At 40.8% G+C, this 26,661-nt stretch overlaps 1 long non-coding RNA gene across 1 annotated transcript; it reads left to right on the top strand.

The window, feature by feature from the left end:
- The first annotated feature begins 336 nt into the window (after positions 1 to 336).
- LOC112668814 (uncharacterized) lies at positions 337 to 22,522 on the top strand. Its single transcript, XR_003141893.2, has 3 exons — positions 337 to 440; positions 19,477 to 19,551; positions 20,212 to 22,522. It is a non-coding gene; the product is annotated as an uncharacterized LOC112668814 (long non-coding RNA).
- Positions 22,523 to 26,661: the final 4,139 nt, after the last annotated feature.

The following is a 26,661-nucleotide window of genomic DNA, read 5'->3' as shown; positions in this document are numbered from 1 at the left end:
TGTCTCTTCAAGTAAGTCTTGTTAAACAAACCTTTTCTCTATTTTTTCCCCCTTCAAACAGAAGTTAGAATAACAACAGCAAAACCACCCTACATCTCTCCTGGTTTAGTCCAAGGGGAAAAGTTGGGATAATTATAGATCGTTTCCCATTTGTAATTATATAAATGTCATTCTTTGCTTGGACTGTCATGTTACTGGACATTTTTATTGAAGATGTTTACATTCCTGCAACATATTTGGAACAAACGAAGCAGCCACTCTGCAGGGAAATGGCATTGACGGTTGCCATGGGAACTGTGTGAAGTCACAGAAAGTAGATTATCTCATAATGCATTACCCAGTGTCAGAAACAGGCAGCCTGACTGCAGAACAAACCACCAATTAACAAGCGACAATTCAGGGCCAGAGAATAGAAACAAAATAGAAGCCGCCTCTGAAAGGTCATGTTCAAGCTAATTTATTGGTTACTTTGCTCTACTCAAACCAATTATTCTGATTGCTTTCCACCCATAGAAATCTATTTCAACCATCCAGAGTTCTTTATGAGAAAAATCCAGAAAAATGGAATTTGACATTTTAGTGAAATGTTTAAGATTCGTTATTATTTTTTTAAAATCCTTTTGCTCAATGAGATTTTCAAATTAAATTTTTTGTCTTTTTATTTCTGGAAGTCTTCGGGAGTCCGTAAGCTTGGTGATTAAGGGTGTAGGTTCTAGTATCAAATAACCTTGGGTGTAAATTCCAGCTTTGCCTCATTAGCTCTGTGGCCTTGCACAGATGACTTTATTCTTCCATGCCTCAGTTTCCTGATCTCTAAGATGGGAACGATAGTAGCATCTACCTCTGCAATAAAAGTATCCATTTCATGAGCACAGCATCATGTTTGCTCATGTTATATGTTCAATATGTGTTTATCTGATAAAAGTACTTGTGTTCTCTTGCAAAAAGTAAGGAATTTTTTTAAAAAGCTCATTTTGCGAAGTAAAAACAAAAAGGAAAGACAAATCCGTGTTTACTGCCAAGTCTAACTTGGAATATCATCGAAATCACCTAGGAAGCTTTATCCAGCCACAAAACATAGGGCCCTACCCTAGACTTACCGAATCAGAATCTTCCAACATGAGACTCAGGAGTGTGCATTTTAAATGCTCTCTCTAAGAAAGTCTGATTTATGTTAGCAAGTTTAATAATCACTTGTTGTGCTCATGAATCATTTTGTTGTGCTCATGGAAATGCATTTTTCTAAATCTCATTTTCTGAGTTTGATCAGCACATGAGGGGTGTTGCTATAGTAGTGAAAATTTTGGGATTCTGAGGCAGGCCATATAAAAACCAGACTCAGATGCTGCTCTTCAGAGTCTCTCTAAGTCCCTTCCTCCCTCAGACCTCACTTCCCTACTTGGAAGGAGGGATCTGTGTCCCCAGCCAAGGGATGCTTGGGTGGTGCAGGTGGTTGAGCATCCAACTCTTGGTTTCCACTGGAGTTGTGATCTCAGGGTCATGGGATTGAGCTCCATGTTTGGCTCTGTACTCAGCAAGGAGTCTGCTTGAGTTTCTCTCTCTCTTTCTTTCTCCCTCTGCTCCTACCCTTCATGGTCCCTCACTCTCTCTAAAACAGATATATCTTAACAAGAAAAAAGAATGTCCCAGCCACTTAGGGGTTTCCATGGAAGGAACAAAGAGGCAAAAGCGCTTTCTTTCAGGGGGCAAGCTGCTGTCCTTTCTGCCCTCCAGTGACCCAGTCTGCTTCCTGCTGGAAGCCGTATCTTCTCTCACCTCCAGATTCCTCATAAGGCCAAACAGAAAGGAGACTAGGGCCCTGGGACAGAAGTGACTTGGGACATTCCCGCTCTAGGCAAGGAAAGAAACACAGCACTTGCTCCCCTGGTTACTGGACCTCACAGGGTCTAGGAAGTGGTGTGCTGGTTTCACAGCTCCCTCTCAAAAAGAAAAGAAAAAGCCCTATTTGTACTACTTGCTGATTGACACTATGGCTGATTTTAAGCTACCAATGAAGTCATGGAACACAGACTGGGAGAAGATGGGAGTAATTTGCACTCATGAGCTATCTAAGCCAGCTCCAGTACACACCTGGGCCAAGTCAGAGGACTAGGTTATGGACTTAGTGGAAAAAAGGACAGAGGAATGAGCCACTTGGCTAGATCTGGCCTTGGTCTGAAGCTAGAGGGACAGATGAAGGTCTCCTGCTTGGTCTGTGGCCCAGCTCATGTCACCAGGGCAGAAGATCACACTGGCCTCAGAAAGGCACATCATTTTCTTTGCAAGTGCCCACTTCAGTAGGTTGGTAGCTGTTGCCTAGAGAGGATTCTGAGGCTCTATTCTGATTTAGTAGGAATGGTCACTACAGTAGTTAGCGAGGTCTGAAATGGACACAGAAGAGGGGAGTGAAGGCACACATGTTTGCCATCCATCATGGGCATTCCATTCATTTATTCAGAAGATATTGAGTTCCCATATTTCCAGGCTTTGTTCTAGGCACTGAAGGTAGAAGTGTGAGCAAATCAAGCTCTTGCATCCTAGTGGGAGAAAGAGAGACAATGAACAAATCCACCTGCCATATGTCAGGGAGTCCTAAGACAGTGAAGAAAATAAACAGGCATAGAGAATGATGGGGTAGAGGCAAGGATTTGTGATAACGTGGTTAGAAATGGGATCTTGATGCAGTGACATTTATGCAGTGACATGAAGGAAGGTTTTTACAGTAGAGAGATCCAGGCAGAGGGCATAGCAAGTGCAAAAGTCCTGTGGTGAGAGTTGTGTGCAGTTGTTGAACACCAAGGAGGCCATTGTATCAGGAACCCAGTGAGAAAAAAAAAAAAAAAAAGGAACCCAGTGAGTAAGGAAGAGAGGATAGAAAGGTAGCGCTAGGTGCTGCCATGGGGCAAGGTCATGTTGGAGTTGTAGGATTGGGTTCAAAGTCCTAATTAGTCATAAAATGAGAATTTCCTACCTGTATATAGTTCTCAAATCTAAACAGGTAGTTTGCCAAGAATTCAAGGGTCTTACTCAAATGCCGTTCCATAAAAAGCATGAATGGATCTCTTGGCAGTTTCTGTAGATGAGGGCTGATTTCTGAAAGTAGGAAAAGGCAAGGAAAATATAAGTGTGTAAGAGGAATAAAAAAAATCCTAATACAGTCAAAGAAGATGCATCTCACTTGATACTTAATTTTCAGGAAGGAGGGGAGGAACAGGCAAATAGCTGAGCAGATTTTCATATTTGGGCATTTCCTGTGCCAGAATGAAAATTCTATGGTCTTACACACACACATGCACGTGCACATACACATGCACACACACACACATGAAATTGGTTCTTAGAAACTTGCACAGATTTTGGAGACCTATAGGGATGGATTTGAATTCCACCTCTGCCTTTTCCTTAATTTTCCTTTAGCACATATGTACCAAGTGCCTACTTTCTTCCAGTTCCTGTGATAAGTATGGGGAGGTATGAAGATGAGTAAGATACTGTCCTCTCCTCAAGGAGTTTATAGTCCATTTAAGAGCTATATGAGATACTTAGCCTCATCGACTTCATAAAGAAAATGTAGGTGAAGACATCTACCCCAAAGGGTCTGGGGGACTAAAGTGAGATAATGCAGGAAAACAGAACTTAACCAGTGTCTAGAGATGCCCAGCATATGTTGGTTTCTTTGTCCACCTTCCATCCCTTGTTTCTTCTAATGTTTAGAAGTTAGGGCTACTCATAGGCTGTGTTATCTTCCTGTTCCTCTAATCTGGTCAAAGTGAAATCAAGAGCAGCCTTGAAGGGAAAATCATTCACCAAAAATGTGCCATGATTTGGGGCAGCAAAACTACCATGAGTGATACTACACTGATGGATATACGTCATAAATTTTCCAAACCCATAGAATATACAGCGCTAAGAGTGAACCCCAATGTAAACTATGGGCTTTGGGTAAAACTTACCCATGTAGGTTCAGTGATTGTGACAAATGTATCCTGAGTGGTGTTGATAATGGGTAGGTACCCACGTGTGGGAGTAGAGAGTATATAGGAAATCTCTGTATCTTCCTCTTAATTTTGCTGTGAACCTACAACTGCTCTAATAAATAGGAAGTCTATTAAAAAATGTACTAGGGTGCCTGCGTGGCACAGTCAGTTAAGCATCTGACTTTTGACTTTGGCTTAGGTTGTGATCTCAGGGTCATGGGATCAAGTCCCACATTGGGTTCTCCACTGGGTGTGGAGCCTGCTTGGGATTTTCTCTCTCCCTCTGCCCCTCCCTGCTTGTGCTCTCTCCCACTCTCACTCTCTCTCTAAAAGAAAAATTTTAAAACTGCACTGTGGTTGAAGGGGTGGGTTGAAAAATTAAAGACTTTTCTCATCTGGTCTGCTTTATCTGATTATAAATCCACAAACCTGGCAATCATAAGTTTTACTCTAAGAATTAATTCATACAATAGTTGTTTAGGACTTGAAAGGGGTTTTACAAAGAGAATACATTTTAAATAGTTTCAGGGCAGCTCATAGAGAATATAAACGTGTACCTATTTCAGGTAAATTATGAGTTCCAGGGGTTCCCTGAACCTCAGGCTACTATGAACGCTGTGTTCTCAGGAGATCCTACACTTAGCTGAAATTCAAGAAGCTAGGACTGGTAGCAGGGTGGAGGTCCTATCCACAGTAGCTGGAGAGGGAAGTGCCAAGAAACTACCTATCAACATAAATATATGTTCATAGGGGCACCTGGGTGGTTCAGTGGTTGAGCGTCTGCCTTTGACTCAGGTTGTGATCCTGGGTCCTGGCATTAAGTCCTGTGCATCAGGCTCTCTGCTCAGCAGGGAGCCTGCTTCTCCCTCTGCCTGTGTCTCTGCCTCTCTTTGTGTCTCTCATGAATAAAGAAATAAAATCTCTAAAAAAAAAAAAAAAGAAATAAAATCTCTAAACAAACAAACAAACAAACAAACAAACAATGTTCATAAGGGTGCCTGGCTGGCTCTTGATCTCAGAGTCGTGAGTTTGAGCCTCACGTTGGGCATGGAGCCTACTAAAAAATAAATAAAATAAAAGACAAAAACAAAATATGTTCATGAACTGTTCATTGTCACTATGTAAGCTTCAAACTTCTTGCTGTCTCTACTTTGAAGCATATCTTTCTCTTCCTCCTCATTGCTCAGCCACCTGTCAGCTTCATTGGATCCTGGAAAGCAGCATGTATGTGTGTGTGTGTGTGTGTGTGTGTGTGTGTGTGTGTGTGTGCACGTGTGTGTGGTGGGGGGTACTTGGGTTATCAAACATTGAACATTTCTATTGATTTTCATATCCCTCACATACAGATAGAAAATGTGGTGGATGGTGGAATCTTGGCTTTCATCTCTCCCTTCTAATACCACACCCATGGAAGAGCAAATTCTGGGATCATCTGGTCCTTGTCTAGTGGAATCAGCCGATTTTCAGTGTGCATGCATGCATGTAGATACTCTGAGTATGTATCTCAGAGAAGACCAATGTCTCTATACTCAAAAGCCTTTATTTATTTATTTGCACATGACATGTTTAATTCCAAGGTGCTCGAGGCATTTTGCGAACACTAAATTAATTGTTAATCCTCTCCATGTCTCTATAAAGCAGTGAAAAAAAGATCCTTTATGATAAAACATTATAAACTAAATCTGAGAAATAGACTTAACCAGGATAGGGATAATCAAGAGAGATGAACAGAGAAAGATGCAACAGGGAAAATGAGCCTATATGAAAAGTCTCCTGCAGCTCTCAAACAAGGAGGGAAACTTCTGGCAAATTTTCCATGCAGTTGGGCCCCAGCTGGCTGTCCCCCATTCCATATGGTGACTTCATATGTTTCTAGGCTTGCTACTTATCACCTTATAGTTAACCTGGAGTAAAGTACCTCCCTGCATGAAGATGAAATTTTCATACCTGTAAAATGGGGATTACAATAGCTGGATTCATTGTTAACAAGACTTGCAGTGTTCTTTCTCCTCCTCCTCCTCATCATCATCATCCATGATCTTCAAGCAAATCTTTCTCATGGTTGCTGCTGGTAAGGGGATTATTTCACTGCAGCCAGAGCTGTACCTCAAAATTCCCTCTAGTATAATGTTTGCAGAAATGTTCCCTGTTCTCCATCCCTCCTTGATCTTTGCCCTTGACCGTGTGGTTTTGGAGTTCTTCCCATCTCTACTTGCCTATCTCTCAAATTCCGGCTGGTGTTGTGACTTGGTGTTTGACCAAGAGAATGCAGCGGAAGTACTATCGTTCCACTTCAAGTGGCCTTGAATCCTTCTGTTTGCTCTCTTGGAAATTTGGCTTGCCACCATGACAAGGCCAGACTAGTGCACTGGATAATGAGAAGTGTGTGGTCCAGGAGTCCTCATCCCACCAGCTGACAGCCATCCTTGCTTGGCTGGTTTTTGGCCACCCATCAGATGACCACAGACACATGACTGAGGCCAGCCAGTAAGTCTCTCCCTGGTGCTGGTCAGCAGAACCACACATCAGACCTGCGAATTAGTGGGCACTAAAAATATGGTTGCTGTTTTGAGTTCCTATGTTTTGGGAATGTTTTTTTATGCTGCAATAACTAATTGCTGCTTTTTTTCAGTCTCACCTTTCACTGATTTTGCCAGAATCTTTCTTTCCTAATTATAAAGGCGAATCCATTCCATGAATTTGTTTGTGGCTAACTCTGACCAGGGTCAGTGAGGGTAATAAAGATGAATCATAAAACTCTCCATTGTCATGAAGTGACAATCTTGTTGGTTAAGTAAAACACAGGTAGATAACTATGACGAAGAGTGAAAATACAAAGACCATAAGGGAGTTAGGAACCAAAGAAAATGGAATTCAGAGAAGAGAGCTTATTTTTCATCTGCAGGTGTAGCAGAGTGGGGGAATTCCTCTTTATGAGGAAGTCTCATAAAGAAATTCCTTCGGTATCTCTAGAATCCATAACTACCCCTCCGTGTCTACTTCCTCAGCCTGACTTCTGGACAGATTGTTATAGATTTCAAATTCTTTTCCTTTTACCAGTCTTGCCTTGGCTCCAATCCATTCTTCTATCAAATGATTTTTTACGACATGCTGATCTGGCCATGTTACTCCCTTACTTTAAATCCTTTGGTGGCTTCCCACTGCCCTCAAGTTAAAATCAGAATTCCAAAGCATGAATCACCACAAGATCCCTGTTCAGTATCTTTCCTGTTTCCCACCCTAGTTTTACATGTGCCTGCATCTCCCATCATTACTTAAGATTGAGCTGGGGGGAGGGGGTTGTGTGTGAGTGGCTGAGTGGCTCAGTTGGTTAAGCATCCAACTCCTCATTTAGCTTAGGTCATGATCTCAGGGTCGTGAAATTGAGCCCCAAGTCAGGCTCTGTGCTCAGCAGGAGCCTGCTTGTCCCTCTCCCTCTGCTCCTCACCTTCCTATATGCCCATGCTCACTCTCTCTCTCTCAAATAAACAGATAAATAAAATATTTTTTAATTGAGCTATGGTTTTTGGAGTTTCTGAGGGGCATAGTATTATTCTTATTCATCTGGGTTTTGAATTAAGTCAAGAAAAATAACTCAAAGAACCCAGAATACCAAAATATCACCTCTCATTCTGATCAGAACTAAGTTAGATGACACAGCTTGTGTGTGTGGGATGGGCCTACTAACTGATTGCCTTGAACCAGGCAAGTTACCCATCCAGCCACAGACAATCCTGGCTCAGGGAGTCTTAAACCAGCAAGTGTAAAATGCATGATATGGAGAGATACAGAACTCCTGCTCTTTGCATATAATTTGCCTGCAAGGATCTATAGGGAGGTCTAGTTTATTCTTTCCAAACTTACCAATCAGATAGATCACTTCACTTCCCCCAGGATAGAGTGAGTAAAAGGGTGGAAAGAGGCCATGGGGAAGACATTAGGAGAAGGGAAAATGCATCTCTCTAACAATATTGAACAATTGTGGTCCTATGGATACACTGCTGCAGCTCACATCTGTGCACCTTTGCGCATGCTGCTGCTTCTGGCTGGAACATTTAAGGTGTCCCTGGGCTTCACCAGAATGCCAAAGAGGTCACTGGCTTACACAAGTTTAAGAACCCTTGGTAGAGCATTCAAGAATGGTCACTCTTGAACCAGTTTGCTTGAATTATATCCCAACTCTGCAGCTTACGAGCCCTGTATTCATACAGTAATTATTTAACTCCCCTGAGTCTTAGTGTTCTCATCTGAAAATGGAAGTAAAAATAAGCTCAAACTTCTAGACTTGCTGTGAAAATTAAATGAGTATATAGCATGTGTATACAGCTCGACCTAAGTACACCTTACATCTGGCTGTCATTAAACATTATTATTCATGTATATTATTTGAAGGGTAAAATAGTTGTACCAAGTTTTTACATAAGACATCAGTTCTCAAGGAGCCTGGGTGGCTCAGTTAGTCAAATATCTGCCTTTGGCTCAGGTCATGATCCTGGAGTCCCAGGATCAAGCCCTGGATTGGGAACTCTGCTCAGTGGGGAGTCTGCTTCTCCCTCCATCTTCTGTCCCTCTCCCTGCTCCTTCTCTCTCTCACTCACTCTCTCTCTCTCAAAAAAAAAATAAACAAAATCTTAAAAAAAAATCAATTCTCTGTCTCTCTTGTTCAACTTTCCTTTCCCCACAAGCAATAATTAAAATTTTAGATAATTTTGATGCTTATTTTTATTTCTGCTTCTAAATAACCAGCTGGATACTAACTGTTGATTTCTTTCTTTTTTTAGACATTGTTTAAGAATTCCCATTGGTCCCACCATACATGCGTATTCCTGCCATCTTCCTGTCCCCCCCATGTACTAAGTTAGGATTACTTTTCCTTCTCTGTACAACATTTTCCCCCAGAGCTACTACTGAACTTGTTTCCATAGCCTTCTATGTTCTAATCTGTAATTCAATCCTGCGTCTTTTCCATTTGTCCAAATCTCCTTTTTCTCAAGATATACAGACATTCTAGGTATTTCCAATCTATTTAGTCTTTGTTAATAATACTCTTAGTCTTTAGCTCTGATCACCCTGGACCACTAGCCTTTTTGATGCCCAGGGCACAGCTTTCATCCAGGAATCCTCCTTATCATTCATTCTGGGGATTCTTTGCATCTCTCTCTCAAGCCATGTCTCCTATTTCTAATATCCCACAACTACTTTGTTGATTTTCTCCATCTATTTTGTGATTCCTACTCTTCAGTAGTTTCTCTAAAAAGAAGCCATAGAAGGGGATAAAAAAATTCTTTGCATGTCTGAAAAAAATGGTTAATTCCATGCTGGCTGTTGATTGAGAGTTTAGCTAGGTATAAAAATCTAGCTTGGAAATAAACTTCCTTATGAATTTTAAGGGTGTCTCTTCCCCCTACTCCCTGCCTTCTAGTATCCAGTATTGCTATTAAAAAGTATGAAGACTTTTTGATTGCTTAGCCTTTGTATGTGAATTTTCTTGGTTGTTGTTTTTGTTGTTGTTAGATCTTTAAGAATCTTTTTATCCCTGGTGTTCTGAACATTCATAATAATGCCATTGGATTTGGGTTTATTTTTTTTCATTATGCTGAGCATTCAGTAAATTTTTAAATGTGGAAAATAATATTATGTTTATATATTCTTTTTTTAAATGTTAATCAATCTTTGTCAATTCCTTTTTTTAAGGCTTTATTTATGTATTCATAGAGACACACATACACACACACACACAGAGAGAGAGAGAGAGAGAGAGAGAGAAGCAGAGACACAGGCAGAGGGAGAATCAGGCTCCATGCAGGGAGCCTGATGTGGGACTTGATTCTGGGTCTCCAGGATCACGCCCCAGGCTGCAGGCAGCAGTAAACTGCTGTGCCACCAGGGCTGCCCTATGTTTATATATTCTTAAACTATTTTTTTTATATTTCCCCTTCTTTAATTGTCTTTGTTCTCTCTCATTTTTTTTCACAACATGTATTATCTCACTGTGGAATATTCAGGACTGATACTTAAACATTTTTAACCTTTTCTTTCCCATTTTCCTCTTAAAAGAATCTTCTAGAAGATATGAATGCCAGTATTCTGGAATTAAAAGAAGAAAACATGCTTGGGGTTTTCAGCATCTAAAATACATAAGTTCACTTAATCTTCTCATTTGACAATCTTGCCCTCAGATGGATCTGATGTCTCCAAGACTGCAGATCCACTATTCTACTCTCTGTAGAGAATGAAACTTCTTGTCTTTTTCAAGGTGGTGGCAATCACTTACCTGTGGAGTGGGGAAGGGGATCTGGATATCCAAAAACTGAAGCAGATTTTTTTAGTCTTTCTTCCTTTGATCTCCTTGTCTCCTACTTGTAAAGTTTCTAAAGCCTTCTGAGGATTCTATTACTCAAGTTAAGTTGGTCCTCAGATTTCCTTACTCTAGAAGATGAGTTGATATCTTAGATCTTGTAAGTCATTTGTCAGTTATTTATGTGTCCCCCAACTTTCAAAGTTTTTATTCCCTTGTTCTCCCCAATATTTTGAGTGTATGCCTTAAAACAAAATATCTTCACTGTAAGTGTAGCAGAGTGTCAATGGGAAAGAAAACATGCACGTGTGTGTGTGTGTAACCTATTGACCTTACCCAAAGCCCTTATACTATATTAAGTCTACATATTTTCACATGGAAATCAGGATGAGCTTCCAAAAATATAAATCAAATGGTTTCTTTTATTTATTTATTTATTTATTTATTTATTTATTTATTTACTTTATTTACTTTGTTTATTCATGACACACACACACACACACACAGAGGCAGAGACATAGGCAGAGGGAGAAGCAGGCTCCCTGCAGCAAGCACGGTGTGGGATTTGATCCTGGGACTCCAGGATCACACCCTGAACCAAAGGCAGATGCTCAACTGCTAAGCCACCCAGGCGTCCCTTCAAATGGCTTCTTTTAATATTTAGGATTAATTACAATTCCTTATCATGGCATTATACCACCTAGTACATTTCTCATCTATTTCCATACCTCTCTTCCTTTCAGTTACTGTGCTTTGGCCATGTTGGTCTTCCTTTTCTTTTTCAAAGATGTTCAGGTGTTAGGAATGTGTTCCTGCACTCCACCCCCCACCCCCCCCTCCCCGGGATGCTTTTTCCTGGACTTTCCCCACCAGTAGCTCCTCGGAATCATTTAGGTCAGGGCTGAAATGACTCTTCCACAGCAAAGCCTTCCTCACCTCTTAGAACATATTTAGATCGAGGTTATCAATAAATATGTTTTAATTAGGGTATGAACAAAGGAATCTCTGTTAACCACTGCCTTCCTGCTGAAACTTTCCTGCTCATGGAATAGCATCTAGCAGTCTACAGACCTGGAGGAGGGAGCCAGAGGAAAGAGATGAAGGTGATGGGTAGTCCCTGAGCTTTGAGAAGTTGTCATGTCTACATGAAGACTCCATGTTTGTGCACCTGCTTACATGGCGGGTACCATCCATACCTACTGCAGATTAGTTTCAGCCATGAACAAACTTGCACAGTAGTTGGGGAGAGACAGGTACTTAAAAGTTAGCATAGACCTAAAAAAATTATTTGAATTTTTGCACCTCCATGTTTTTTCTCTATCATATCTCTTTTTTGGCTTAACAGCAGTCTCCAAATGTGTTTGCTTAGTATCTCTGAAAATAATTTTGGAAAATAATGTGATCAGAAGTTTTTGAATTGACATCTGAAATTCTCATCTGAATTTTAAACAATTGCCAGGGATGTTATTTTCAGCAAATTATAAATATTGACATTTAAAAATAAAATGCCACATTGTGATTTATATGTATCTCCTAAGGGCTAGCAATTAGAAACTTATCATCAAATATAAAAAAATATAAAAGAATAATTTACTTTAAAATAACTGGATATTTTGCATTCTGATGTAAATTTTGTTCAGCATGGGTCAAATTATTGCATTTCTACACTAAGCTTCCCCTTTATCAGAAATGTTTATAAGACGGGCAAGGCAAGGCACTGGATTCTGCGTTCTTCACAGAGATTGGACAGAAGTCAATGGTATTTAAAGAAAGCAAGAAGGATGCTTCCAAGGTGTTAATTTTTAGAACCGTGGACAGAGGGGTTCCTCAAATGTTTTAGTCACGCTGCTCTTAAACTCTGGAGTTGAGCCCAACGTGGGGATGATAAGCTAGGTTGAGGTGCTGACAACTCTCAGACGAGCCGGAAGCTGCATCCTGCCACCTTCAGTGTCTATTCCAGGCTGAAATATCTAAAAGCTGGTTAGTGTCTCCACCTTCCTGACTCTGTGCTGAGGCTGGGCCTTCAGTTGTGGAATCTGTCAGAGCAGGGAAGAAGAGAACAGAGCCCTAGCTTCCTAATTATGATTTCCTAGGGCTAGGATTTAAATTGGCTTTTGTTCTTTCAGGGGACAGTAGGACAGAGAGGCAACAGTGGCCAATAGCTATTGGTTGGGAAATAAGAGACATTTGCAGATGATTTAGCAAAGGACAAGCTACACCCAGTTAATCAGGAGTAGAGAAGAGCCAGAGTTGTACTTGTTAATGGAATTTGTTCAGTAACTGAGATGGAAGGTCCAAGGAGGAATGGAGATGTGTAAAGACAGTATTTTCAACAGTTTTCTTTGTTTCTTCTCTATTCATCTGAACACTAAACTGATTTATCAAACAGTCTCATTAGAGTAACATAATCATAAGTGCTTATGATGGAATGTATTTAGGGTTTCAAAGCACACATTCAGATGTCAGGCGTACCTGGATTTAAATCACCAATTTAGTCTTTGCTTTCTATATAACTTTGGATAAGTTACTTCATTTCCCTAAAGCCCAGTCCCATCTAGTCCTTGTGGTTGGCAGCCCCAAGGATGGGCAAAGCATAGACCTCCTGGCTATTCATGGTGGCCTGGACTTTCAGCCTTTCATCTGGAAAAGGGGACAATATCTTCCTTGGGAGCAATGGTAGAAGAATTAAGTAAGTTAACGTGCATACATTGCTTAGCTTGGTAGCTGACACGGAATTGGCATGAGTCACTATCAGTTTCCAAGGTGGCTACGTGCCAGGGATTTTATAGGATTTTTGTGTCTAATCCCTACAACCATCCAATAAGGCATACCTTGCCCAACTTCTCATAGCTAGTTACTGAAACATCAGTCTAACTTCTGAGCCTGTGCTCTTAACTAGTACACCCTGAATAACATGTGCATCTTTCTTCTCTCTTCGTTCCTTTCTCCTTTACTAGCATATCTGTCCATCCGTCCATCCATCCATCTATCCATCCAACGATATCCATCCATCCATCCATCCATCCATCCATCCATCATTTTCATCATTTCATCACTATTATTTATCTTTCTGCCTGTCTGCCTTCCTCTATCTATCAACTATCTTTCTATTCTCTGTGTACCTACTTTATACACCTACTTGCATACATTAGTTGGCCCAAAATAGAGAGAATAAAACAGAGGCTCAGAGAGCTTAGCAGATCCCAGATTACAGAGTTGATTTTCTAGTCTAGAATTGTCGACTTCAAAACCTGTGTCGGGATTTAAAAAAAAAATACATCCAGATTATGATTAGAAGTAGTCAGCAATTCATCTTCAGAACAGTTATTTTAAATTTTACTGTCAAGAAAGGAAAATATAAAAGTGTCAGCTATCTTCCTCAACATTTGCACTGCTAGAAAATGAGAAAGTATATTTTAATAAGAGGCATCAGAGCTAATGTTTTAGGGATGGAGATGACATGTTTTCAGGAAGCAGGATGGTACACGTAGCACTCACACACCGCTGAAGGCTTCGTGGCCTTCCTGTCTGGCTGCACTGTCCTTCTTCCAGGCAGAAGCACAGGGACTACTGTTTGAAAGGCAACAAGCTGGCCAAGAGACAAGTGGCACCCAGGAAAAGTGTGACACGCCCTGCACATTTATATATAGAGACACTCCACGGAGCTGACACAATTATCTGCAGTAATAGAGGAGAGTTGGCAGCACACACGATCCAGAACAGCAGGCAATCCTCAAATCATAGCTCTCCAGCTTGGGAATGCGTGGACTTCATTGGGAGAATTTTGCATCTGATTAACTTTTCTAATTAGGCTTCCCATAAACCAGCATGACCTCTTCAGCATTCCTCCCGGAATATATGAATCCCTCGGCAGTTGTTGATGTAGGAGATGACTCCTGGTTGGCACCCTTTCCCATCCCGTGTCAGTTGCTCAGGGACACTGCCTTTCTCTGCCAAGTCCCATCCTTCCCTTCACCTGCTCCTGTCCACAGATGACCTGTGCCACCCCAGCAGGAAAACGGAGACCTGCTCCTGTGGTTTCTCTCAACTTGCTGCACATCTGTCTCCAAAAAGGGGTATGGAAGCAAACACATGTCCACGCTCTCCTGGAAACTCCCAGTTTCACTTATCCTGTCGTGTGTTCCTGGTAAACCTTAGAAATACCCGAAGAATGCCAATATTTTTGATCCAAAATAAGTCTCCCTAGATCGCCTCTTGTGGACCCCAATGGACACAAACCGCTCTGGGTTTAGATATTCAATGTCCAAGTTTCCTGTTTCCTTTCCTGCTCAGAGGATGAAGTGGTTCCCACTCCTTTCCCAAATAAATCTTCCTATTGCACGGATCTAGCTTCTGTTTAGGAGGTGACGCTAATGCCTCTCTCTCGTTACAAGCTCTTCTTCTCTTTTGGCTTCTTTCGGTAGCCATCAAACATGCTTTGGTGGTCTCCACACAAGAATAAAAACAAAGACAAAACAAAGCAAAAATTTTCAGGGCTCAATCTTTCCCTCAAGCTGCTCCCGATTTCTTCTTCTCTTCAATAACTATTATTAGTCTTTATCTTTTCTTCTTATCCAACATGCAGTAGGCTTGCTTCAGGCTTTCTCTTTCCACCAAAAGCATACTTTGTAAGGAGACCAATAACTTCCATCAAAACATTTTTTTTCACATTGAATTGCTGGCTTTTTTTTTTATGTCTATTTTCTCCCACTGGTTTGTTCTTTGAGATTGAGAAGACAGCCATTCTGTGTTCTAGCATTTGACAGAGGGCCTAGCATATTGTATCTTCTCAACTAACATTTATAGAATGAATGTGCTCTGCCAAATCCAATGGATCCTTTTCCCTGTCACTCTACTGGTTTTCACAGATGCATTTGCTGCTGCCGACTCCCCATCCTCCTTGAAACTCTCTCACGCTCTGGATTCTAGAATGTAGCTTCTCTTTTCCTATTTTCACTTCTACTTGCTCCAAGAAAAAAATGGATAAGGTCTCATTCATTCTTCTAATTTGTCCCTATTGTCTTCTACTGGGTCATGATAAAGTGAATGGATTAGAATGGATGAATTACATTGGCTATGTAAGAATTTTCTCTACTCTGCTTTCATTCCAAGGAAGATATTACCTAAATAGGTTTCTAATTCTCAGAAATCTCGGGTCTCTCCTGTATGTGAGAACTTGAACTCTGCCTTATTTAAATCCATAGATCATAAGACACTTGCTGCTAATAAGTATGGAATACTTTTTGCATTTAACTTTAATTTTTTTGAAATAAGTAGTCTAAAGGAGTTTTTAATCTAATTTCAACCCAGAAATCTGATTGAAGGTCAAGTAGGCCTTATCTCTTTTATAAGAAGAAGCAATAAATGTGCCCAAAGCTACCCACAAAGATGAGTGAAATTAAAAGCTAGACATTGCCCCAAAGACTATGGGATAGATTGATTATGACAATTGCCTTAATTCTTTACTGCTTTCTGTACCCTTCTCTTTTGTAATGTGATTTTCAGACCTCTCCCACAAACCTTAATTTTGGTTGGTTTGATGACTTGCTTTGGCCAATTAAATGCGGTCAAGTGACTTTGTGTCAATTTCCAGTTTCAGCCTAAGGCTCAAGCGGTCTGACAGGCTTCCATTTATTCTTAGAACCCTACTATCTCCATGTGAGCAAAGCTGGGCTGGCCCTCTGGAGGAGAGATCATGTGAGGTAGAGATGAATCACTCTAGCCAAAACCATCTTAGACTGGCCAAATCTTAGCCAAATGACCAGCTGACCAACATGTGAGTGAATCAGGTCAAGATCAGCCAGCTCAGCCCAGCCTAGCCCAGTAGACCCACAGATTTATGAGCTAAACAAATGCTCACCATTGTGAGACACTGAGTTTTTGGATGGTTAGCATACCCAGACAAAAGAAAAACTGAGTCAAAATGTCTGGTGTGTCTGAGCCTCTTAATGATAAAATGGCAATTGTCTGACTGAATTAGTTACGTATCTTGATGGATAAAAAAATAGCTTTATTGAGCTATAATTCACACACATACAATTCATCCACTTAAACTGTACAGTGGTCCCTGTTCTAAGACTCCCAGTGATACCTGAAACTGGAGAGTACTGAATCCCTTGTATACTATGTTTTATCCTATACCTACATACCTATGATAAAATTTAATTTATAAATTAGGCACAGTAAGAGATAAATGATAATACTACTAATGAAATTGAATAGGGGTGCCTGGGTGGCCTGGTTGGTTAAGCATCTGCTTCTGGCTCACATACATCATGATTTTGGATTCCTAGGATCATATCCCTCATTGGGCTCCCTGCTCAGCAGGGAGTCTGCTTCTCCCTCTCCCTCTCTTCCTCCCCTCCCACTCATGCTCTCTCTCTCTCCCGCTGTCTCTAAATAATAAAATATAAAAAATAATAATATAATAATTATAACAATATAATGTAATAAGTTATGTGAATATACCCTTTGGTGCACATGCACTCTCTCTCTCAAGATATCTTATCGTGCTGTACTTACCCTTCTCCCTTTGGAATGTGGTGAGATGATGTGAGGTGAATGCTGTGAACACTGTGACATAGTGTTAGGCTACTATTGACCTGATGCTATGTCAGAAGGAGGATCATTTGCTTAAGACCACAGTCAGCCTCACGCAATTGAAACCACAGAAAGCAACACTGTTGGGGACATCTGGGTGGCTCAGTGGTTGAGTGTCTGCCTTTGGCTCAGGTTGTGATCCCAGGGTCCTGGGCTCGAGTCCTGCCTTGGGCTCCCCACAGGGAGCCTGCTTCTCCTGCTGCCTGTCTCTGCCTCTCTCTGTGTGTCTCTCATGAATAAATAAATAAAGTCTTTAAAAAAAAAGAAAGCAACACTGTTGGATAAGGGGGGACTACTGTATAATACAAAAATTTTTAGTGTGTTCATAGTCATATGACCATAACCACAGTCAACTTTAGGACTTTTAGGATTTAGTCAACTTTTAGGATTTTTATAGCTCCTCAAAGAAACCCGGTACCCATTAACAGCATACTCAATTTCCCATCACTCCATCCCCCAGCCCAATGCAACTGCTGATCTACTTTCTATCTGTAGAGATTTGCCTCTTATGGAAATGGCATATAAATGGAATGATACAGTATCTGGTATTTTGTGACTTGCTTCTTTCACTTAGCATAATGCTTTCAAAGTTCATCCATGTCTTAGCATCTGTCAGGACTTCATTTCATTTTTGTTGCTGCATAATATTTCATTATATGGATATACCACATTTTATTTACCTATTTGTCAATTGATGGATATTTGGATTTTCTCCACTTTTTGGCTATTATGACTAATGCCACAGTGACCAATTGTGTGCACAGTTTTGTATGGACATGTACTTTCATTTGTCCTATGTATGTACCTAGTAGCGGAACTGTTTGGTCATCTTCTAACTCTCTGTTGAATTTTTTGAAGAACTGCCAGACTATTTTCCACAGTGGCTGCCTATTTTTCACTCCCATCAGCAGAGTATGAGGGTCTTAATTTCCCCATATCTTCACCAACATTTGTTATTATATATTTTATTGCTTATAGCCATCCTAATGGCATAAAGTGGTACCTTATTGTGATTTTCATTTTCATATCCCCGATCACTAATGATGTTGAGATATGTTCATGCATTTATGATGACATTTGTGTATCTTCTTTAGACAAATGTCTATTCGGATTCTTTGCCCAACATTCAGCCAAAAGTTGGAATCACTGTCTTGGCCCATTTATTTCTAGGTAAAGTCACATTGAGAAATAAGGGGACTCTGGGTGATATGCTATATGTTGGCAAATTGAACTCCAATTAAAAAAAGAGAGAGAGAAATAAGGGGAATTACTTAGGTCAATATCAGGAAAAAAATAAAGGCTTCCAATTCTTGCATCCTGCACATCTTTTCTACAGGTATAAAGGCTCAATAAATGTTGTGTTTGGATAGCAGCGATGGGCAGAGAATGCACAAAGTTCACCTGTAACACTTTATTAACTGCTCTGGAAAAACACAAGCTCTACTTTCTGTGGATTGTAACTCACAGGACCCAGAGGAATAAACTAACAAGAATTCAAAGGGAAAAAAGTGCTTACTGTCCCTTGATACCTTCAATAGCAGTTGTCCAAATAGACCCCTAACTGGGAGATGTGGAGGAGGATGGGGGGAGTAGAGTTTTGAGTAGATTGTGAAGGGAACAATAATGCTGAACATGATGAACAGTTGAATGTTCTCGAGAGTATAAAATCAGGCTATAGACACCTTAAGTATTATCAGCTTCCATATTCCAGACCCAAATTCTGGGAAGAAAGCTCTGTCAGAGCCCCTGTGACCAAAGGGCTGGGAAGAACTCCAACTTTGGGGCTGGGCATCATTACAAGCAAGTAATAAATAGGTTTTTTTAAAGTTTTCAATCTGCAAAAATTCTTTACAAAATTTGGCAGAGTTCATTATGCAACCAGTCCCTTTAAAAGGTTGTAAATTTGTATGCAGGTTATGGTTGTAACTGATCAAATAGATAGAAAAAAAGCCTAGAAGGCAGTAAACCAAAAGATTAATATTCTGTACATTCTAATTTTCTAAAGCAAGCATGAATTAGTGTGTTTTTTTTTAATGAGCAAATTTCTTTTTTTGAGGTACGTAATACATTTAGATTTAAGTGCACAGAATTGAAACCCAGGCTGCCTGTGTTTATTTTTTTAATTTTTAAATTCAAACTCAATTAATTAACATATAGTATATTATTAGTTTTACTAATAATGAAATTATTATTATTTCATAGTTTAATATGAATTATGGACTCTAGCATTCAGTGATTCATCAGTTACATATAACACCCATTTGCTCATTACATCATGCACCCTTCTTAATGCCCATCACCCAGTTACCCAATTCCCCTACCTACCTCCTCTCCAGCAACCCTCAGTTTGTTTCCTTGAGTTAAGAGTCTCTTATGGTTTGTTTCCCTCTCTGACTTTTGTCTTATTTTATTCTTCCTTCTCTTCCCCTATGATCCTCTGTCTTGTTTCTTAACTTCTACATCTAAGTGAAATCATATGATAATTGTCTTTCTCTGATTGACTTACTTCATTTAGCATAATACCCTCTAGTTCCATCCACGTCATTGCTAATGGAAAGATTTCATTTTTTGATGACTAATATTCTACTGTATATATTCCAGCTCTGCTACTTATTAGCTGTGTGACATTGGGAAAATTACTACCCTCTCTTGCGCCTCAGTTTCATCTTGCCCAAGGTAAGCATAATAGTAGGACACCCCTCATAGAGTTGATGTGAGGATTAAATGAGTTCATGTTTGGAAAGTGTTTGCTATGTGTACCTCGCATTTAGTACACACTATACAAATTTGAAATTGTTATTATTATGGTTTTAACTTTGTTGATTTGGGGTGGGCTCATTCATTTATTCAAATATTCATCAAACATTTGCCATTTGCCAAGGCCTGTAGTAGGCATTTCTAGTACAGAGATTAAGAAGGCAGATGTCCCTGTTTTTAAGCTCATGGAAGCTCCAGTGGAAGACCCCCTCATTTTCCCCTTCACTTTGGGAGGGGTGCTCACAGCTCCATGCTTGTGACAGGGCTAGAGGCCCCAGAGTGCTGGTGTTGTGCCCATTTCCTGAGGACCATTTCCTTCTATTTCTGTTCCTCATTGTTCCCTTACAATAGGACCTTCCACTCAGTGCTCCCTTATCACACGCCAGGCACCATGCTGAAGGTTTTACAGACATCATTTGAGACTTAGGTTTGCCTTTCGGGGTTAATATTCTGGATTTCTAGTCTATAAGCTAGGAAAACACATTTCTGAAGGGTCAAGTAATTAGGCCAAGGTCCTATTGCTATTAACTAAGATCCTAATGTGGGCACTTTTAATAATTGCATGATTTTTCCTCTTAGGTTCCAGTTTATGTGCATCAGAACAAGCATTTGCATCAAGCTCTCCAGCCGTAGGTCCTAATGGACTTGCTGTTGGGTTTCACATGGAATCAGGCTTGGAGAGAGGGGTGTGAATGTTGAGGAAATGTCTGAGTCAGAAGGAAGCTTCATCACATGACTCATCAGGCTGCAACCACAGAGATGGAATCAAAATTCCCCACTAACAGAATCAATTTTTGATACATCAGTGTCCTACATCTTCCAAACCTTTCCCATTCCCAAACTCCAAAGTAATATGCCATTCAGATAAAACTCAGTCTCCTTCACGGTATGAGTCGGAACAACCCTTTTTGTAGGAAGTATGTGCTGGGGATGCCTCTTTTACAGATAGAAGGCTCTCTAGAGCCATCTCTAATTTGATTTGCCCCACAGTGGGAGATGAATGTTATTTCTTCTGTGGAGGATTAACCCCAGCCAAGCTAGTTTTCCTAGGCAACCCACCCATCCCTGGGCTTTGGAAGACCACTATGTGCCTCTCTGGCTTCCACAGCAAAAAGAGTGAATGCCACAGTCTAAGTGGGTTTTTAAATAGGAAAACAATCTTTTGTGATCTGTTGAATTTAAGTTTGGAGAAGGTGATGAAGAAGAGGTTCTATTTGCTGCTGTGTCTTAGCACATTCAGTATATATGTTTAACACCTGCAGAGGTGTTCAACACCTTACACCACAGATGCTATGTTGTGCTGTCATTTGCCATGAAAACTGTTTGGAAATGGTAAGGTTACAAACAAAAAAGGACTTTGATTCACATGCTTAATTCCACTTTCTTTTTCTTTGGACCTTTTTATACATTAATTATTGAGTTCATTTCATTTGGGATTGTCTTCTTTCATTTATTCAAGTTCTGAAGAGCAGAACCCCTAATTTTCTGTACTTCTTAACCTGGTCTGAGCCTCTGGGAAAGTTGTGCCATAGTCGAGATTATCTTTTCTTCTCTCCCCCTGCTGCACTTGATCCATTCATACCCAGATTCATTCTCTTGTCTGTCTACCATTTGTTGGATGGAAAGTGGCCTGGCATTAGCTGGTAAAAACGTCAGGTTTTAGCTTTTATAGCAGGACTTGATTAAAATGATGTTTGTAGTGGATTTACAGGTGGTATGACAGGTCAGGAAGAGGATGCAATCACTTGATTTATACTTGAAGAAAAAAAGATCGGGCTCTGCCATTGATGGTGACTGGAAGTTGTGTTAGCAGACCAAACTTGAAAATATGTTTGTTAACATTGGTATTGATCATGGTTTGGGGTTATGGTAGGTTAATGTTCCAAGGTTTCTGGAGTCCAGCTGTGAGCAGAATGAAATGGGAAGGGGGAATGCCTGCTGAGTCTTAAGTGTCTACCAAATCAACCTCAGGTTTCCAGGTGGAAGGCTAGTGTTAGGAAAATGAAGATGTTCTTTTTTTCTCGCTCCAATAATGTAACTGAAGACCAAATTCATTCCAGATCTGGGAGCAGAAGACAGTTGAAAAGAACTGTAGTCCAACCTAGTCACTATTTCCTGTTTTATCATCTTTAATAGAGACACTTTGTGTATTATCTCAAATATCTTCTAAAAAATGATAGATTTGTGGTGCATGCAAGGCGATGTCACTGGCCCGGGGTTCCAGGGCTACCAGTTGGCAGGGAGGGCTGGATTTGGGTCCAGGCAATCTGGTGACTGGAGTGAGATGTTGGGATTAGAAGGAAAGGGATCCTAACTAGATAACTAGTTGTCTGGGTAAATGGTGGACATTGTCATTACTGTAAATATACCAAATAAAATATACTTTCTGGTGTTCTAGATAATACCATGGAGAAATTGAACTCCCAGAGCATCCAACTCAATTATTTCATCTCACAGATTAAAAACCAACGAAGTGGGAGGCAGAGAGGAGAAGTGACCTCCCAAAGTCCTGAATGTACCATTTTTTCAAGATTTCCTTATGATGCTCACCAGTGTGCCCCTTCGCATGTGCTCTTCCCAGTCCCTCAAGTCCTAGTCCCCACAAACTTCTACTTACCTTTTGCATCTCAGGTCAAGCATGGCCTCCTGTGACCCCTCTAGTCTTCCCTCTGCCTGAGTCTACAGCAAATTAGACCTCTTCTTCTGTTTTTCCAGCACCAACTATCTACAGGTAGCAACCCCCCATTTAATTGGCAGCTATGGTTCAGTCTTCTCATCTGACAGTTAAGGAAACTGAGGCTAGAAATGGGGAAGAGATTAGCCCATGAGCACATGTTTGGTGAGAAACAGACTCAGGACTAAAACTCAAGCATCTTAAAGCCAGCACATCTCACCGATGCATAGGACTTCTCCGTATTTTTGCTAATTTGCACAGCAATTCATGGAAGTCATGTAGTAGCTGTGTGACTTTGGGAAAGATCCTTAATCTCACTGAGCCTCACTTTCCTCATTGGAAATTGTATACAATAACATGGTTTATATTCAGGCTTATTGTGAGAATTGAGGAAATTAATGTAAAGTGTTTAGTACAGTTGTTGGTGCATACATGAGTCTGCCTAATTGCACAACACTAAGGGCCCCATTCCCATCGTATCTTTAGATTATCCTGTTCAATACACTTACTTTTTAATCATTGTTTTTGTTTTCTGAGGGATGCTCTGACTCTCACTTTATCTTCTTGCCTAATTTTTGTTTTTTTGTTTTTGTTCTATATTTCCCTGTGGGTCTTGTTTTCTCCATGAAGATTAGAAGCCTTGCAGGCTGGTAGATATTTAAGACTCTACACCCCTGAGTTCTGACCAGTAGCCCAGTGAGAACACCAATCAAGCCAGACTCACCCTCAGGTTGCTCAACAAAACTGACCTGGACTTTCTGATCCGTGCATATTCCCATATATCTACTGACGGGAGAAATAAGTGGAAATTCAGCAACCCTGAACTAATGGAAGAAATGCAATGCCGGATGACTTTCGAATGTAAAGGGCAATGCCATTTTGGAAAAAGGTCTCTTTGTAAGGTTGTTCTTTCACTCAGAACAGCACGCAGATCCAATCATCTAGAAAGTCGATAGAGAAGTGTTTCAGTATGAGGGTGACTGTCTTTAGATTTGGAAGGGTTATTGGGCACGTGTGCTTTGGAATGAGGCATCTGACGGACCTGTATCCAAACCGAGTTTTGGATTGAAGTGAGGGGCTGTGATGATTAGCTGTTACAAATGGTAAACATGTGGTCTCAGACTAGACATGGGTTCAATTCTGATTTCCCACTTCCTGCTTGTGTCATGTTGAACAAGCTACTGTGTCTTAGTCTCAGGATCCTCATCCAGAAAAGGGTGATGTTAGCAATTCCTACATCAGAGGATCATTCGTTTATAGGAAACTTTACTGAGCACCTACTATGTGCCTATTCTACGCATTTGGGTGACATCATTGAATGAAACAATATAAAGAATCAAATGAGATAATACAAGGCATACACTTCACTCAGTGCCTGGCACCCAGGGACATTCTCAACAAGTGATAGTTGTTTGTATCACATTTCCTCATTCATGAAATAGAACCACCAGGTGCCCTGCTTGTTTGGAAGCCTGTCCCCTGCCCATGGGTGGTATGTAGCATTTTTGTAACTTTGACTTTGCTTGATCCATTGAACTAGTATGAAGGGAAGGAGAAGGAGGGGAATCGGGCACTAAAATGCTGAGCTGAGGGTCACATGATAACAGAAGCTTTCAAGAGGATGACAGAAGGATATCTCCTGAGACACGCTTATCTAAATTAGGGATGAAGTTCTCAATGGCAAGCCTATTTCTTCCACCTCTTCATATCGTGTTTTCTATATCCTTTTTATAGCCTGTGTATGGGGGAACGGCTGAAATGGGACCAGAAACAGTGTGCAGAAAGGGGTTTTTCTCATTCCTTTTATCAATCTTCTTCAAAATGCCCATTCTCTAGAGGGTAAGCTGGGGGTGTAAATTCTACAGTTTATCTACTTCCAGCATACCTTGGTGAAGACAAGTTTCTCCAGGTCCCCAAGGGCTGTGCTCCTATGAAGTAAATGCTGCTGCCAGAGATAAGGAGCTTTAAACACACCAAACATCCATCTTGGAATTAAAATGCAAGCCGATGGAGAGGAGAGCTCACACCAAGCATGGTCCGCACACTGTGCAAGGTACTAGAGGAGCCTACAGCCAGACACGAGCAGGCATGGTGAGGAATCTAACCACTTTACACCGGGAGTCAGGGAAGCCCCCCTGGGCAGGAGTCTTTTAAAACTGAGACCTGAGGACCAAAAGGAAGCAACATGAAGAACAAAGGAAGATGTTACCAGAGAAAAAGATGGCATGTGCAAAAATCCTGTGGTGAGGAGGGACTGTGATCCTTGGCGTTTTCTAGAAACCAAGAGGAAGCCACAGTGAAGGGAGAAGGGGGCATGAGAGGGTACTAGGAACTGGTGCAGAGGAAGAAGGCAGGCTGTGGAAAGGAGATTGAATCTTAGTCCAAGTCAGATGGAATTCTCTGGAAGGTTAAAAAAATTGTCTGAATTTAAAAATAATTTTAGATTTAGAGTTGCAAGGAAAACACAGAGTTCCCTTACACCATTTACCCAATCTCTGCTAATGTGGACATCTTCCATCTTCCACAAATGGTTACATTAATCAGAACCTAGGACTAACACTGGTACCTTACTATTAACTCCAAATCACTAGAAGATCCTAAGTATGAAGATGACTTAATTTAAGAATTTAAGGTTACTTATATTTTAAGGAGGGGGCATGGGCTATGTGGAGGAATGCATCAGAGTGGGATAAGATGGAGAATGGAGGGCCAGTTAGAAAGCCATGGCAGCGAGCTAAGTGAGAGATGGGGCAGTGAGACACTGGCAGCGAGGATGGAGAAGAGGAAAGGGTTTGTGACTCAGGGCTGGATGGTGAACAAGTCGGGGGTGAAGAAGGAAAGCAAAAATGCCTCCTAAACACGTGGTCTGAGCAGTAGGATGGATGCCAGTGCTCTTGGCTGAGATGTGGAAAATTAGCAAAAGGTGGAAGAGCTTCAGGGAAAATCAAGACTTCAGTTTTGCACATGTTAAGTGCAAGATGCCTGGAATTTTGTAACATTCTATATAAATACGATTTATCACTATTACTGCTGGAAGAGAGCCTCAATTAGAGGCCTATTTGGATTGAATACTTCTTTCCAACTCTGATGTTTACCCTTTTAACTAGAAGGAAGCAATAGTTATTAAATATTATTGAAAAGTCAGGTCCTAGACTAGATCCCCAAATTCAATTAATAGGATGGTTTTTGGCAATGGAAAAGATACTTTAGTAAGGCAAATATTTAAAGAGATGAACTGAGTTGTACCCTGAAAAAGGAAATTAAACAATGACAAATCATAATCCCAGAGGCAAGTGCCCAGCCAGATTCTGAACCTGGGGCTCTGTTTCTGGGGGGCTGGATATCGTGGGACTCAGTTTCCTTATCTGTAAACTGGAGACTGCAAGACATCATTTGGGGCTGTTGTGCCATTATAAATGCCTGGTACAGTACTTGGCATATAAGCATTGATTCCTTTTCTCTCCTAAACAGATTTCCTAGCTTCATGGAGAAATCTCCTGCATTTGAAGAACAGTTCTTAATTATCAAAGTGCTTACTGCCGTCTCTGAGCCTAGACTCATTTTCTCAGAAATCAGAAGAAAATGAAAGTATTTATTTTTCTCTTCAAAGTAAGAAAACTTGGGGGCACCTGGGTGGCTCAGTGGTTGAGCCTCTGCCTTTGGCTCAGGGTGTGATCCCAGAGTCCCGGGATCAAGTCCCATATCAGGCTCCCTACTTGGAGCCTGCTTCTTCCTCTGCCTGTGTCTCTGCCTCTCTGTCTCTCTGTCTCTCATAAAGAAAGAAATAAAAATCTTAAAAAAACAAAACAAAACAAAGTAAGAAAACTTGAGAACAGTTAATTAAATGATCTGAGTTGACTTCCTTTGGTACAGAACGAAGGGTTCTTGGCATGGGCTGATACCCCGACTATCTCATTAATCCACAAGGTCTCAGGATGTAATGACACCAGCACTTCACCACCCAGGCATCTGAGTGTCCTTGCTGATCTCTTGTGGTGAACTCTCCCTGTTTCTTTAATCATCAGTTAGTGGCTTCTCACTCACTTTGGGCAGAACTCTGTGCATCTACTCTGTAGCAAGCCGGTTGTGGGGCACTGCCTAGACCCTCAAAGCTGTGCAGGTCAGTCTTGCCTCACGTCTTGTCTAATTCTTTGCCTTTGTTGATGTTTGCTAAGCTATTTTTTCCTCTGGAGCACACATTTCCACTCTTACCCTTGCTTGCTCTCAAACACTTATTGGTCCTCTTAATTTGGCTGAGCCAATTTATTTTATTTTACTTTTTAATTTTTTTTATCTTTTAAAGACTTTGTTTATGAGAGACAGAGAGAGGCAGAGATATAGGCAGAGGGGAGAAG

The sequence above is a fragment of the Canis lupus genome, chromosome 10, assembly GCF_003254725.2.
Source record: "Canis lupus dingo isolate Sandy chromosome 10, ASM325472v2, whole genome shotgun sequence".
Classification (NCBI taxonomy): Eukaryota; Metazoa; Chordata; class Mammalia; order Carnivora; family Canidae; genus Canis; species Canis lupus.
Note: the sequence above shows the minus strand (reverse complement) of the source record. Positions and strands in the feature narration are given on the sequence as shown.